Source organism: Chaetura pelagica, unplaced genomic scaffold (genome assembly GCF_000747805.2).
Source record: "Chaetura pelagica isolate M959 unplaced genomic scaffold, ChaPel_1.0 scaffold455, whole genome shotgun sequence".
Classification (NCBI taxonomy): domain Eukaryota; kingdom Metazoa; phylum Chordata; class Aves; order Apodiformes; family Apodidae; genus Chaetura; species Chaetura pelagica.
Genome location: NW_009953483.1, coordinates 420,009 through 436,908, shown reverse-complemented (window position 1 = coordinate 436,908; position 16,900 = coordinate 420,009).

Genomic DNA, 16,900 nt, shown 5'->3' with positions numbered 1-16,900 from the left:
TAATACATTTCAGGGGAGAATGGCTCTTTTTTTAACTGTGACTCATTCTTTGCTAATTCAATCAAGCTGGAGCTGACAAAATAAAGGAGATTTTGGAGGTATTTTTACCATGTTTGTCACTCCACTCCAAGTGACAGTGCAAAATTCCCTTGTCTGAATTTTGATCAAATACTTACCAGGAATGCTAAGCCTTTCAGAATCCCATTGTACCTCTGCTTCATGGCATGTGAGTTATTTGCTTTCATCTTCCCTTTACTGTATAAAAGAGGATCTAAGGCTGTAAAAACTTCAATCCAGAGATTCATGCAGCTGTACATAACAGATCCTTCCTCTCTCGTCATTGCAGCACAACATCAAACCAAACAAAATATCTCAGAAAGCTACAGTATTTGCAATGAGGCTGTCACAAATCTACCTTTTTTGCTTCTGAAAAAAGTGGCCGAATGCCCAGCATCTGCCTCCATACTGACATTTTCTGGAACACTAAGATAGAGGAATCAACCTTTGTCAATATCGTCTCAGTGATTTGTTAGAAACAATGAAGTGAAAAGCCTCAGCCTCTATCCTTGCTTCTGGAATACAGGATTAAAATAAAAGGACACATGATTTTATTGATTTAATGAGGGATAGGGGCTTCAGTGGAGCATCTTTTGTGATTAGAGAACAAGCATTCTTTGCAGGTCTCACAACCAGTTCTTCCCCATTTGCTTGGCTTTCCCCATTTCTTGGAAATTGCTTATGTATTTGGCTGTTACAGTGACCCACACAGTTCACTCCTGTGCTGCATGAAGCGTTCAAATGCCTGTAGTGATTTCAGTCTGTTCTCTCAACAGAGAAAGAAAGATGAACTGAAGGGATTGCAACACAATTCTGCAGACTAAAGGGATGAAGAATAGCAGATAGGGAGAGAGAACAAAGATATTTAAAAGCGTTAGATAAAACACAGCAACAGGCATTACACCTCCTACCTATGAAGCAGGCTGTGTGCAGAATGCATTAATCTCTTAGTATATTTTATCAGACAGGAACCCTTCTCCCCAGCTATGAACCGAAAGGTAAGCTAAAGGAGTTTACTCATAGTGTTTTCTGGTAGATTGATCCATGAACAGCAAGTTAATCTCCTCCCTTAAACCTTTTACCTTTGTTCTTTTTTTCTTGAGGTATTCATGTAATATAAAATGACATTTTCATATGGTAATCTCTCCTCCTTGTAACATTGCTCTTCAAGATTAGCCAGAGGGATGAAATGCAATGAACAGTGCTTTCTCATGAAAACAAACAAAAAAAGAAGCAACAAAAAACCAAAAGCAAAACCAAATTGAAAACTAAAATTCATTTCTTATTGTCAGTTTGGCTGTGTGGTAACAGTTACAGAGCTGCTGAGGCTAGACATACGTAAATATAACACAACGGATGTAGGCTTATGTCATAAACACCTACACTGATAGATCTGAGTATATAAATACACATCAGTAAACCAGGTATACAGCATCTACTTCACCCACGGGTTAAACTTTCTCAGTACCCTCTAGTGTTACTCTCTCTGGGCTAAAATATTTAGAAAGAGCCAGTGCCTGAGCACACTGTTTCCAAATCCAGCCCTTCCCCCCTCCACATTTTCGTTTCCCTAAACAGAGCTGCTGTCCCTCCCCCATCTCCTTTACTCTCAGTAGGTGAGTGAGTCTGAAACCAGGGGGCAAAATAATTTCTTCCCAATTATCTTAAGCCGTACAAGATAACCTCTCTCTCAAGGGCCGATGTTAAAATATGTACATAGTTCTGATGTCTAGACAGTTATAAAATATAGGTGCAGGGCTCTGCATATGCAAAAGAGAAATGCATCCCAAATGAAGTGCTTTTATTAAAGAAGTATAATCACTGGGATAACTAATTGCGTCAATACCACATAGTTAATTAAACCCATTATAGTGACTATTCCCATGGAGGAGAGGTCAGACAAAGCAGCCATCCCCCTGACTCTGCTGTAGTAACAAAAGAGAGAGAAATTAAATACATTAAACAATGCTTCTTGTTAAGGTTAAAAAAGAAAAGTTTAACACAGTCACTCAACAAAGAAACTCCACAGAGGTAATTTATGTTAGTACACTTAAATGGAACTTCTTCAAATGAAGGTCTTGACAATGCACTGTAGAGCCAGCAGATTTGTGCTAACTGAGCAGATGAGGACAAACTACCGGTCTGGCAGAATTGTTCCAGATTTTTTCCAATGGAATTTAAATACATTTCTTCACCAATGGATATATTTGATTAGTGACCAGAAAAATATGACATAATGTGGGAAGATAATGAGGTTTGCACTATCACTCAGTCAAATCTCATCCCAACTCTCCTACCTGAAGGTTTAATAGTTAAAGATGACATTGTGGGATACCCAGAGTGCTGGTGAGAAAAGAGTTTTTCCTTCTGTTTCCAGTCATCCATCAGAAAAGTTTTCATAGGTTGCTATCACCTGCCTTATGACAAGGGTAATTATGATCTGAATCTAGGGACTGGGGTTAAAAATCTGAGCGAAGGGGAGTTCTTGTTCAAGAACTTGCAAGTTCTTACTCATTATCTAGTTAGTAATACCAGAAGCAATAATGTCAGGTTGCACCAGATATAAAGTGCTGTGACAATAACATAAAGATCCTGCAATTTTTGGAAGGACAGGTATGAGTCATAAAGTTCACAAGTCTCAGAAATACACTTACCCATCTATGAGCACAGAGAAAGTAGAAACCTTCACAAATGTTGAGAGTTGCTATCAGCAAAAATACAGACATTACAACAATTACAACATTACAACAAAATGTGTGATAATTGCCTATGTAAATGCTTTTCTACTTTTTACCTATGTTGACCTAGAGATCAACAGCATACTTCAAAGAGGTCCATGAGTGGTACCAAAGAAGTATATTCTCACATAGGTCATACACCAACCTGGATATAAGAAACTTCCTCAGGAGTCATCATAGAATCATAGAATGGTTTGGGTGGGAAGGTACCTTTAAGATCACCTAGTTCCAACCCCCCTGCATGGGCAGGGACACCTCCCACTAGATCAGGTTACTCAGAGCCCCATCCAGCCTGCCCTTGGACACTTTCAGGGAGGGGACATCCACAACTTCCCTGGGCAACTTGTTGCAGTGTCTCACCTCCCTCCTTTCTTTCCTGTAGATTTTGGAAATCCACAAGTCAAAAAGGATTGCAAAGCTGGTCTGGTCTCACCCTGGAGGGAATGAGGGAGGGATGAGAATGAGAGACAAGAGGAGAGGGAGGAAAGAAAGGAGGAAGGAAGGAAGGGTTGAAGAAAGGGAAGCTGAGGGACAGTAAGCACATAAAACTTGAAATTTTGCCTCAAAGAAAAACAGCATAATCTAATATTTGCAGGGAGTGGAATTCTGCTGCAAAATTACTTACCTATCCAAGGCAATTCACAAGTTCTTAATAATGACCAACCAGCTCTTGCCACCAGTCAGAGTTGTCAGAATGGTGTTATTAATTGTATTACATTGTTTTATGTAGTGCTAGACGCTGCATTTCTATACATGGAAGAAGAAAGTCAGGCTGCCCTGAAAAGCTTAATATCCAAATAGAGAATAAAATCAATGAATAAAAGAAATGAAGCATTATTAGTCCTATTTTAAAATAGGCAAATGAGATACATAGCAATCAAGGATATGTTAACATTGTACAGTACTATGTACAGTAAAAATCCCAGACTAGTTCCAAATGAGCTAGTATGCCCAGAAAGCGCTACAAAGCACAGCTCCCTGAAGAGATAGTAACTTGCCTCAGAAATGATACTACTGCATCACTACAACAGTCACCCGAGTCAAGATGAGCGCAGCAGCAGCACATGTGGCAAAGCTCAGTGTCACACAGGGAACTTGTGGCAGAGACAGTTACACATGACCTGGGAACATGTTGGAAGGGAGGCTAACCTACTTCATGATGTTTCCCAAGAAAAACAGAGACGGAGTGCTTTGTATTAATAGGGGGACATGACACCACAGGCAGCTGCTCATTTTCCAGTTTTGAAGCCCTTATCATGGTCTTTAGTTTGTTGTGTTTGCTGAGTCAGCCTCAGTTATGAGGTTCATCCTGAGTACAACAAGAATCATGGTTCATCAAGGACTGGCCACACTTTCAAAATTATAAAGAACATGGAAAGGAAAAACTGTCCTATATATCTTTGTGCATACCACCCTATACGACCAAAGATAGTTTCGACATTGTGAGTTCAACGAATGTGAGATGAGAGAGTACCTTACTTTTGACTGTCTATGCACCCTAGTCCCAGTGCAAGCTCTTCACAGCACTACTGTTATGTTGCAAAAGGGAAGGTGTTGCTACCTTAGCACGCTCATGGCACTCAAGCATGCTCTAGCAAGTATCCACACAGGATACCTGAGTGTGCTAGGGAAAGTGAAACCCAGAAGGATCCACAATCAGTTAAGTGCTGCAGTGAGAATAACCAGAATGTGAAGAGACTTGCGGTAAGCTGGAGAAAATAACTATCTGTTCATTCAGGTGGCTGAAATCTCTCTTCTGTCTGTTTTCCCTCAAAACTTGGATCAACCTAAGTCTCAGGCTGCCTCTGTAGCAGAAAATACATTGCAAGGCTCAGGGCCGCAGCATCAGAGCTCACTCCCTATGCTGCTAAACCGTCAGAACAGTCTTTGCCATGCTTTTTACCCAGATCACCAAAAATTCTCCCAATCAGTTCCTAGGTATGATTCAGAAATTAAGTGAGGAACTATTCCAGATCTGCAGTTAGATGCATTCAAACTCTTTCCTGCTTTGGAAACCAACAAAATTTAATCATATGGGTAAGCCAGACAGTGCCAACTGATCACAGGGCCAGAGAAATGGCAATGAGACTTTTTATTTCACTATACAGAGCTAATTCAGTTTGGATATGACTTAACTATTGGACCCTAGACAGTCAGACATCATGTCTTGCTACTTTACTAATTTAGCCCTTAATTTCCTGAACTTCCACTCTTAATACTTGAATACAAGTTATTTCTAAAATGTCAACATGTTTCAGAGAGATCAGAACAGGTTTCGAACTTGCAAGTACTCCAATTTCTTCTTGCTTTTGGTTAAGGTTTGCTGCCATGCAATCATACTTACTAGCAAGAAAACTGTGTGACCCAATGGATTGCAAGTATGTTTATTTGGCAGCTAGGCAGAATGGGCATTTAAGGAATGAGCTCTTCACTGAAGTGGATAAAGTAAATTTAAGGTTCAATATATTGTTTTTATTCTTCTATGAAGTCACAACACACACTGTCAGAAAAAAAAAAAAAAGAAAAAAAAAATTAAAAAAAAAGTGACTCTGATTTTTTTACTGTTGTCACATAACAGTTTCCTAATCCCAAATAGGACAGCTGTACTTGTCAAATATTTTCACTTGCACAAGTGCTCAGTTCCAACATAAATCAAAAGCTGTGTGCTCTCCCTGTCAGAGTGCTAAGACCAATTAGAGAGAGCTCCAGACATCGACCAGAGCCAGAACTCACTGTGGAATTAGTGGTAGTTAATGGTGTTTTCAAAACTCTTTTTTGAGAACCCAGGTACATTAAAACCAAGCAGTTTGAAATAAGGACCCTTACTCTAAAATTGTAAAGCGCCAGGGAGTTGTTTCTGCTAAAATTAAAAAAAAAAAAAAAAAAAAAGAAGAAAAAAAAATAATAAAAAATGATCCCACTGTGTACTTTCACAATGCTAAGAATCTTCTTCTAGCTTTCTGCCTTGAGGCACCAGGTAAAGACCTGCCAGGACTGTCTCTTTGGAAAAAAACTGACTCTCTGACTCATTTGCCCCTGAAGGACTTGACTTGTCCCAGAGCAGGCTTTCGGAATATGCAGCAGGAAGACACTAGCACTGAATTCTGTCAGCCTGTTGCAGGAGCTCATGGAGTGAAATGATGTGTACACAAAGACTGTGGTCACTTTTAGAGGCCCTGTTATTTTTCAGTACATGTGACCATTCCAGCTTAGGAAAGATCACTCACCTCTCAAATTTATCATCCTCCATGAGTAAGAGGAAAATATGTGCTGTTATCCTCTCTGGAAAGTTGATCCTATATTTCCTATGTCAATGAAAAGCAGTGATCAGTGATTTCCAGTTACTGGGCGTTATTTATATGAAGGAAAACATACTAACCTAAGCAGTGCATTGAAATAATTGTAATCACCACTGAGCATAGAACAGAGCCAAAACTCCAGTTTGTCCTATAGCTCCTTCCAGCTAAGACAAAAGAATGCAAACAGACTAGAAGGCAGCTTCATGCCTAGCTACATGGCAAAATACCAAAGGAGGCCCATCTGCAGCAGTGACACAAACAGCTAAGCCTTGTTCTTTCAACTTTCTGGTCTTTATTCAGGCTGCATTTTCTCACTGCTGGAAATGCTGCTGACCCCTGAGCGAGCCCAAATGCTACAAATACAAAACAACTGACATTCCAAAAGGTAAGCTTGGAGACAGTCTGTCCAGATTCTTCCGTGTTCACCATCTTTCCTCCTTCAGATACCAGTGTCAGTTCTGATGGCTTTAGTGATGAATGGGCTGGGTGTTGACAGCTGAGGATGAAGGGCTCATACAGAAGGAGAAATCACTGAGATTGATCAATTCTTGTGATGCTGACTTTACAGTGGGAACAGGTGAAATAATAAAATGCAATTAAGCACATGTTCTGTGGCTTCCAAATTTATATTAAGTAGTCATTCATTTTTCCAAGAGGTTGGTGGTCATTCTGTCATACATGTAGGCAGGAGCATTTGTCAAGGTAAAGGTGTATTTTCATATGGTAAAACCACCAGACATATGTCTAATTAACATTCCTACTGAAAATATTATTCCATTGATCTTCTAAAGCGGCGTTGTCTTAATTTGCCAGAGCAGTGCATACCAACCTATTGGTAAATCCCAGAAACACAGGAGGGGAAATGAGCATTGAATGATCACTGGTTCCAAAACCGACAATATCTATCTCATCTCTCACAAAGCTGTATCTAATCAAAGAATCATAGAACTGTTGGAAAAGACCTGTAAAATCACTGAGTCCACAAATATACCAGCTGCAATGTCATAACCTCTGTATGTTTTTTCACTTTTTCTGTACATATTATTCATTACAAGGTTTTCATAGTTGCCTTGCCTATTGCTTCTGCCTTAGCTGTCATGGACAGAAAGTTGTCTTCCACATTGCTGAAATCTTTCATGTATTTGCACATCACTATATGATATCCCTCCTCTGTCCTCAAAATTTCTTCTTGGTCTGAAAAAAGCCAATTTACTCACACTTTCCTCACAGTCACATTTTGTAACTCTCTGATCATTCCATTTGCTCTGTTCCAGGCTCTATGGCTAGTCCATGCCTTTCTCAGAGTTCAGAAACTGTGCTCTATATGAGGCCTCACAAATGACAAGAAGGATCATACCCCACCACAGATCTGTTTAGTAAGAACAGTGCATTATTTTCTTCTTTGGTAAAAGTATGGCACATGGGCTCATGTTATATATATATATATATATATACTCTTCACAGCCTTTTCTAGGAAAGTGCCACTGAACTGGTTGGTCCCACTTTATATTTGTGCAGCTGAAAATTCCTAACTAGGTGTTCATAGCTGGGACTTTTTCCTTCTAAAAAGTATCTGTTTCTTTCTGGAGAGAACACCTGTGGCAAAGACTGTCAGTTTGCCATCAGTTGTACACAAGGAATCTGCACAATCAGTGGAGACAACAGTAAGGTTTCCACTGTTTTTTGTGAACTTTTCATTGGGATCTATTGCCAATACAATCAAGATTGCAAAGCCTTGAACTCCCACGGGCAAGTATCAGGGATTAGGGAGGCACCTAACAGGGTAGGATTTGGCCTAAATGCTTGAATTAAAACTCAAACTTATTCATAAAAATTTAGGACACCTAGTCTTTCCATATCTTGTTAACTGGCTGGAGACATAATAGGGATCATTTATAAAAACTATATAAAACTATATAAAAACTATAACCATGGTTAAATCTCTGTGATTGAGGATCACGTGCACAACTTGAATTCAAGTCTTTCACAACTGAAAGTTTTAGAGTCGTTTCTTTATATCAACTTCATGTGCTAATGATTTGCCAGAAAAAAAATAAAATGTACCTACTTAACAAGACACATTCATTGAAAGATGTTTCATAAAAGTAGTTGGCTAATAACACTTTCAAATGCAACCATACCACACACACACACAAACACATATATAAAAAAAGGAAGCAAACTGTATTACTTTTAAAAGATCAAACAATACCACCATCAGCTTGATTAGACACAAATTATAATAATTTATCTCAAGATATGCAACAGCTGGGAGACCTGAGCTCTGAAACCACTTAGTCTGTATTTCCTTCTCTAAGAATGGACCAAGGATAGTCTGGATAAACATTTACTGGTCAGCTGTGGGATACCTGGCTCACAAAAATAATTTCTCCTTCCCCATCAGTGGTACAGTTTTACCACCACTCTGGCAGGAGAACTCACACAGTGATTTTAAAAAGGCATCTTAATGTCACTGTGAACAAGCTCATTACCCATAACAATGTCTAAGGCTTTTCTGAAACCTAGTGAACTTTTGGCTTCTCCTGATGCTTTGAGATCAAAACCAGCAAGATGTGGGCACCACACTGAACATAATTTTTTCCATGCTATGGCCACAGATTTGTGTGGAAATAACTGCATGAACAAATGATCAGTTAGGTCACTTATAGACTGTTTGCACCTGCAAAAACCCAATTTGTTTTCATAACCATAGTAACCATGTTTTCATGGAATCTCTTTTATTTTTTTAACATGGCTTTTATGTGTAGTTCGGGGACAAAGCCCTCGATATTTTGTGATACACCTAACTCGAGAGGCAAATTGAATATTATTTGAAAACTGCACCTTTCATAATGTGTTAGACATTGCCACTAAAGAGCAGCTGAGACCAAGCTTTATAAATCCCACCCAATAAGCTTACATTAATCGAGCATTTATATGTGCAAGTGAAGTTAGTGAAAGGTGCCAAAATAAAAGTGCACAAAACCAATGCTCCCTGTTTAAAGGCATGGTATGACAGCTGTGGAAATCTCCTCTACATTTCCATGCCAATTTTTGCTCATCTCCAAGCTTGTGGCTGAGCTCAACCAGGTTCCTGATCTAACCAAACCAACACATGTCCAAATGAAAATTTGCAAGTGCAAAAAAAAATAATAAAATGTGTACGCAATCTGCATGGAGTTTTATGTTCATTCATACACATACTTAATTTTAAAAAAATAATAATAAAATAACAAAAATTAAATATTTCTTGCAGCCAGTGAGGACTAAGGTTCTAAGTAGTGATTCATTGAATTCCCATTTAGTTTTATGGGCATGCTTGTATTTCCTTTTCATTTGACTATGCTAGGGTTCTGTGCACTGTGACAAATATTTGACAGCTTGCTCAGCAGGCTCTGTGCTCTGCAGAGCTTGCACAGTACTACCTATTATTGGTTTCACAATGCATGCTCCTGTAGCCCAAACTAAGATGTGACTATTATATCTGTCATCCTAAAATATGTGGGGATAAAATACTTGCAATTAGTTCATTAACTCTTTGTAAGTTTGATTTGTTAAGGCTTCCAAGTTTTAAATAAACTGTGGAAAAATACTTCTCCATGTAAAAACAATCCTGATTGTCCCAAGGCACCTGCCTGTTATAGTCACTTCATTTGCCTAGTATATAGTGGTCTAGAGACTTCTGGATCATGACGACAGAATGTTTAGTAGAAAGAACACTTTATGTCTATGATATTGTAAAGAACCCTTTAACCCATTCATCTTAAGTAATTTCACAGATAAATGTTAAGCTTCACAACTCTCCTAACAAGAAGAAGCCAGTAGGAAGAAGAAAATCAATTCATGCAAGCAATACCAATGGACAATTCCTTCTGATGAAGGTGTTTGAAAATATTGATGGCAGTCACTGATGCTGTTACCTGAATGATGAGAAAAAGCTACTTCTGGAAAGAAAATGACTGAGGTTTTGTCAAAAGCATGCATCCAAGCTTTGCACACACCAAAGAACTGGAAGAGGCACAGCTGCCACTAAACTGAGAAGTGAAATAGACACAAAAAGAGACTTAGGTAAGCTTTGTCCAAATGTTTGACCCAAAAATTGATGCTGTACTATATAGCCACTGGTGGTAGCTAGCCTTATGCTTGTTAGTGAAGAGGTCTTCATTGAAGGTCTGTTTCTAGACTAGAAAACACTCATCATGCTTTCACTTTATTGGTCATTTCAATAGTCATCTGAGGCTTCAAGCTATAACCTATTTTTGAAGTTATTACAACCAGAACTTCTTTAAAAAGGAACATTTTAGAAAATGATTGTCCAACATGCATGTGTGAAAGAGGGAGCAAAGTGTCATTGTTTGCTATATTTAATTCTCAGGTGCACTTTCTTTGGAAATCCCAAAGAATTGTTTTTTAAATGTTTTTAATGTTTTTAAAATTTCAGAAAACTGAAAATCTGATGTAAGTAACTTCTCTGCTGTTCATTTAGTCAAAAGGGCAACTGATCTTGACGTTTTTCCTTTACAGAGTTTTATAAAGGAGATATTCTTGGGGAAAAAAACTAAAAACTTCCAGTGACTGGGGCTCTACCACGTTCCTGGGGAGTAGTTCCAGTGAACTATTATTCTCCCTAAAAAAAAAAAAAAAAAAAAAAATTATATTTTTCAATAAATCACTTCTTATTTATAAATAGAACCATATGTACAGTCACCCTTTAAAATTTTGCCAGCTGCCTTAGATAACTAACTTAATCACAGTATTTGTGAATTGTAAATAGTCCCTGTAGTAAGTTTGAAGCTATTTAAGAAACACTACAACTAGGCAGAGATCCAAAGCATACTGAACTCGGTGGGATCCTTTCCACTGAATTCAGGAGTTTGCATTAGGTCTTTATTGAATTAGGTCTTCTCCCAAGACAAAGTTTGCAGGTTTAAAATATTGCTCCAAAAGTTTGTTGTTCTGTCATAAATGCCTGTAATTAAAACCTGACCTCTACTGAAAATCACTGAGTGCACCATATCTGAATCAGTGGACATTTCAGTACATTTTTCAGCCAAGCTTCCTGAAGGTTTGTGAACAGACAGCAGAAGACAACTGATAACACCAAATACTGCACAAAAAATTTATCTATAGCTGTGTATGGATGTAGTGCAGTAGCTTCACCATTACTGAAGATGTTCCCATTGAATGTTATGACAAAGTGTATGTCCTAATAAACAATTAGTGGAGACAAGCTCTGCAGCTTTGTGTCACAGTTAGCCAATTTATTACTCAATACACAGAAAGAGAGTGAAAGGCAGAGCAAATGAACTGTGTATTTACTAGTTTTCATTTTCAGGGCTGGAGAAGAGGAAAACACAGCCAGCAGTACTTGATGACAAAGGGTGATACTGTGGCCCTGGATATTCTGGGCAAACCCTACTCTGCTCACAGCTCACTGCAAAGTGAACTGTTGCAGTTCCCATGAAGTATATGTGATTTGGTCATGCAGCCCACTGACCCTGCTACCAGTGAGAAAAACAACAGTGCTGTCACTCATGCTTCAGGCAAGTAAAACAGCTAACACATTCCCAGTTCCTCAATATGTCCCAATATGGGCACACATACACATACCCACACACACTTCAACTCAGCCTGAACCAATACTATTAAAAGTTCACAGTCAGTGTGTAGTAAAAGTTGGTATAAAAATATATTTATACACACACACACATATGCACATAAAATTTTTTGAAGATATAGCTGTGCTGTTGTAAATATGGAAATACATATTCATACCCCCTTCAGACCATTTCCACCAAAAATTCTTGTAAATATTAAAAATCTGGAAAAGTAAATACTGTTAATTTTTACTACCATTTTTCTCCTGCCAATCATACTGTCTTAACTTCAAGCTATTCTTTTCAGTATCTAAACTAAAATAAAATCAGATTATAATTATATTACTTACTTAGACCAGAAAAAGAAAATTTTAAAAAGTTCTTCTAAACTTAAACAGTGAAGAAATAATAACAACAATTATTATTTATTATTATTATTATTGTTGTCATTGTTATTATTATTTAACTCTCACTATACTAGTGCTTTGCAGACTATCAAGAATTTGCAAGGGTATTACTGGCTAAACTGGAGCTGTAGAGGACCCATCAGAAAATCCTCCATGGATGTCCCCTTTCATCAGGCTGCACAGTAGTAGGAAAGCAATTACTATAGAAGCCTATAAATTCTGTAGAAGCCATGGAGAGAGCAAGTTCTGCTTTGTCTGAACACACCAGCCAGAAATGGCCTCTGTGAACCACATTTGAAACCAGGTCAACATCTATGTAACTATAGACCCATCTTCTATTACTAGTCAGAGAACGATCTGTCCTGCCCATAGGAAACACAAGCAAGAGCTGAAGTTTCAGCAGTTTAGCATACCAGGAGGAGGGCAGTCAAATTCTGATCTCTGCTAGATTTCTGAGACAAAACTAACTGGTTGTGTGAGGTTGCACATGTGTTGATAATGGTCTCCAGATTCCCCACAAATCACTAAATTAATACCTGAATTTGTGGCTTCGTATGTTGCCTGAGCACTTTATATGACCACAGTCAATCTCATTTTCCTCTTTCTCCTACTCCCAGAAAATGGATTATCATATTCCCTGGGACTTTTAAGTACCTCTCAGTCAGAGAAAATGCAAATATTTCAGTACAATGGTACTGAAATCTAGGAGCTGTGAAGTTTTATATGAATACCAAGTTTGCTTCACACAGAAATCCCGAATAGCACTGAAGCTGGTAATTGCTACTGCTGGGAAAATGTAGGAAAAGAGTCATGCTGACATGCTTTACATGCTTAATCTTCAAGCATACCTGTTTTACCAAATTCTAATTTATGAACCCCTAGGCAAAAGAATAAATTGGGATTATCTGCTGACTATGGGTTGTGTTTAATTGCTGCCATTGCTGGTGGTGGCCGGACACACAGTTTAGTAAATTATCAGGTCTCCACATTTCCTGACCCCAAGAGAACCTCAATTAAAGAAAACTATTTATTTTTTTTGTATGTGTTGCCAGTCAATCAGAACTATACTACAATACACAGGTAGAAGTAGTTGCCTTTGCACAGCTCCTTCCTAACAGACTGCTCTTTCAAGAGGCTTCCCAAGCTTTATGGACTTCAAGTTCCAGATGGGATGATTTAGATCCCACAAATTATTGCTTACTGATGGAAAAGGGTGCATAGAGAAAAAATAAGTCCATTGTTCCATCAGTAACCCTTTGATTTGGCCAATATCTTACAGATAAAACACCTGCCTTGAGAAACTTAAATTACTTATTTGACATCCTATTTTGCACTGTAGCAGCATAACAAATGCTGCCAAAACCTCAGAGAATGAGGGCAGCACAATAAGACATTCACACAACTGAATTTAAGAAAGACAAAGACTTCATGTTAGATTAGGTACCTGATGGCAAATCTGATGTTCTGTAGCTGGTCCAGCTGTTTCAGATGGCTTAAACAACTGGTGTAAAGCTATCTATTTATGTTAGCATCAATGGATAATTCATGGCAGCTCTCTTGAATAATTTATTGTAAGAGATCTTTAATATTCTTTAACATTTTATTTCTCTCCTATAATGGTATCTAGAAATATTAAGCATTCAGAATAAGAAGAGGAAAAATTCTAAAAGTTTCTTATCTCCTGCAACTTCAAAGTAACATTCTGCTGAAGCAATAAAGGCATATGAATGCCAAAAAATACTTTCCCCTTAGAGTATTTACTTCCAAGATGACTTCCATGTCACTTTTACTCAGCACACAACTTTGGAAACATTTTGGACTCCTTTCAACTCTGCTGAGGCAAATCGAGATGTTGAGTGTAATATTTTTATTTTTTACTTTCTAATCACTCAACACACGGCATCAGCCAAAATCTGCCTCTCTCCTTGTGCAGTCTTTTCCATTAGTATGGGGGAATATGTAAAGTGTTTTCAGCTGAAACATGCAGGAAGAAAAGATAGCCAGTTTCTGTGAGAATAACTCATGAAACTATTTATTAGATATTGCCAGCAAGGCAGAGAGTGTAATTACACCCAGTTGTCTTCCATTTGTCTTCACAAAGATGACATTTTCTTATTCCTATTTCTAATGTTTTTTGTCGCAGTCACTAGCAGTAAGAGAGACCAAGCTTGTTTATCAATTAAAAAATAAACCTGTATTTTGAGTGAGGATTTAGAAACCTGGAGTGAGGTCTAATTGAAGACTTCTAGAGTGCACAAAGTATCTATTAAGGAGTTTCCAATTCAAAGAGACATTCTGCCTGAAATCACTTTGTTTCTCCCTCTCAATCCCATTCCAAATGTGAGAACAGAGGAGGAGAAGAGGGGAAGAGGAACTTTGGCTTACCAAAATCTGTTTACATATAAGGAGCTGCAAGGAATACCACCAGTTGAGCCCAAAGAACTTGAACTAAGCCACCTCAGTGCACAGACAGAAGCTTGCAAAATGAAGAAGGAGATTTTATTTTCTGAGAAAAAAAAATATTTCAAGAAAGTAAGAAAAGCACACGCTATTGTGGAGAATGTTTTTAAATGCCTCTTTCAAATCTTCTTGGCAAATAAAGTTTTGTTTGGTTTGGTTTTGTTAAAAGCAGTGTGGCTTATGCCTTTGGCGTTCACATTTATATGCTAATAAAAGTGTGCTTATAAACTGGAATAACCACACTGCACAGTCCCAAACACTGCACCCCTGAATGTAAAAACTGCTACTGCCAACATATGCATATTGTCCAGATCACTCCATCTGCAGTCAATTACTTCCCTTACTATGACCAAAAATCCCAGCCTTTTACAGCATACTCTCAATTATTAAACTGCACTTCTGCTCTCCAAAAATCACAATTTTTTTATCATCTTCCCAATTCTGTAGCAAATGCATTCAGTCTAATTATGGCTTTTCCATCAATTTGCAAGGCTTTGCAAATCCATGCTGGATTCTGAGAATGAAGCTGAACTTCCTTCATCTCACTGAGCTTCCCAAACAAAAAGAGCTGCAGACTAAGGTAACTTCTCATTTATACCTGTGCAGCCCCATTGGCTTCAAATCACACTTTCTGCTACCCATGTATAACTCAAATTTCAGTGTCTTATTATTGGTGCAGTTGATTGGAGCGTATTAAACAGTGTTGACAATGCACAATAAGAAATAGATTAGTTTCCTGCCTCTCCCTCATGTCACACCAAAGGACAAGGATTGTTAAAGCTGCTGTTTTCCAGATCACTTTTCACAGTCCACGTGTAATGTGAAGAGCTATCTATTGTGCCTTAGGATTGTATTGTCCCTACTGAAAAGAAAAAAGTGCTGTTTTCCCTAATCTTTATCCTGCCTAATCTCGAAAGCTTTAAGGGAAGCTGGAAAACACAAGGTAAGAATTGCCTTTACTTAGCCAAATCAGAAAGACAATTGTTTGCTTGCGTCATTGCTAACTGAGATTCTTCCAGATTCAGCCCAAGTTCTTCAGAGTGACAGGAAGTTTCTACAGTGTCAGAGCTTACTGCCCAGTGTGTTTCAAAACTCACACCATACTTGTTATATACAGATATCTAGCAAAAGATATAGAGAGGGGAGGAGAAGAAAAGTCTGATAATCTGCAGGTGACATCCTTCATATCCCTGAGATTTTTTTTCAGGCTTAGGCTTCATCATGAGAGCTTATGAATGAAGTGCCTTTCTGTGTGACGTTCCAGCTGAGGAGACTGACTATCTGAATAGCTTTATTTTCTGGTATACACATGGATGGCAGAAAGCCTGCTAGTACTCAGAACTGATTTAATCAGTTTCCAGACAACAAATTAAAAGCCATAAAACAGACCCAAAAAGTCACCCTGAAGAGATACCAGAGCTCGTCACCAAAGTGACACACTTCTGACAAGATCCAGTGGGCAGTGACATGAGCTATACTTGCCTAAGACTGCCGTGGGACTTTTACAAATCCCTGAATGCTCAGCATATAGAGGAAGTCAACAAACTAACAGTGGCATAAGAAACTAAGGAATCAGGCACAATACATCCGAAGCTCCTGGCATTTTTACAACATTTACTACTAATCCTATGGTACATCTGATTCTAAGTGACAGCATGTGGCATTATCATAAATGTCAGTTGCATTATTGTTGCCACTTTCACCCCTAATCTTAGGGAAAGCAGAGCTGTTAAGATGTTGGGAAAGAGAATATTTTATCTTGATATTATGTACATAAGATTGCTTGTAGTACTCAGCAGTCATGAAGGGGGAAAGAAGTGCTAAACCTTCTGAGCTGCCCTCAAAAGATTTAGCAAATTACCAGATTTATAGGTGTAAGTGACAGAAGAAGGGAAGAAGGACTGTTAGCTAAAGTTTCACAATGGATCTGCATCTGTGGAGGGGGGTGTGCATGTATGTGTGCACTGATACTGATGGGGTAGTTTGAGGGGCTTACAAGAGATTATACAACATTGTAATGGGATATCAAGGGTTTACCTGCATTTACTGGGTGAGTTATATCAGTCATTCTAAAAACTCCTGATAAAACCTCAATACCGTGCCATCTTGATCTGTAATGTACACATATAAACACACTGATGGTGGGATTTGTATAAAATACACATATAAATATAAAATAAATTATCCAACACCCTGAAGTTGCACGCAAGTTTCTTTGTTTCTTTCACATATCCTTTTTTCTCTGAGGAAAAAAAAAAATAAAAATTAATCATTTATCTGTAAAGACTGCAGAATCTTTAAGGACTTCAGAGAAAGAGGGGAAAAAATCATGGCTAGTAGAA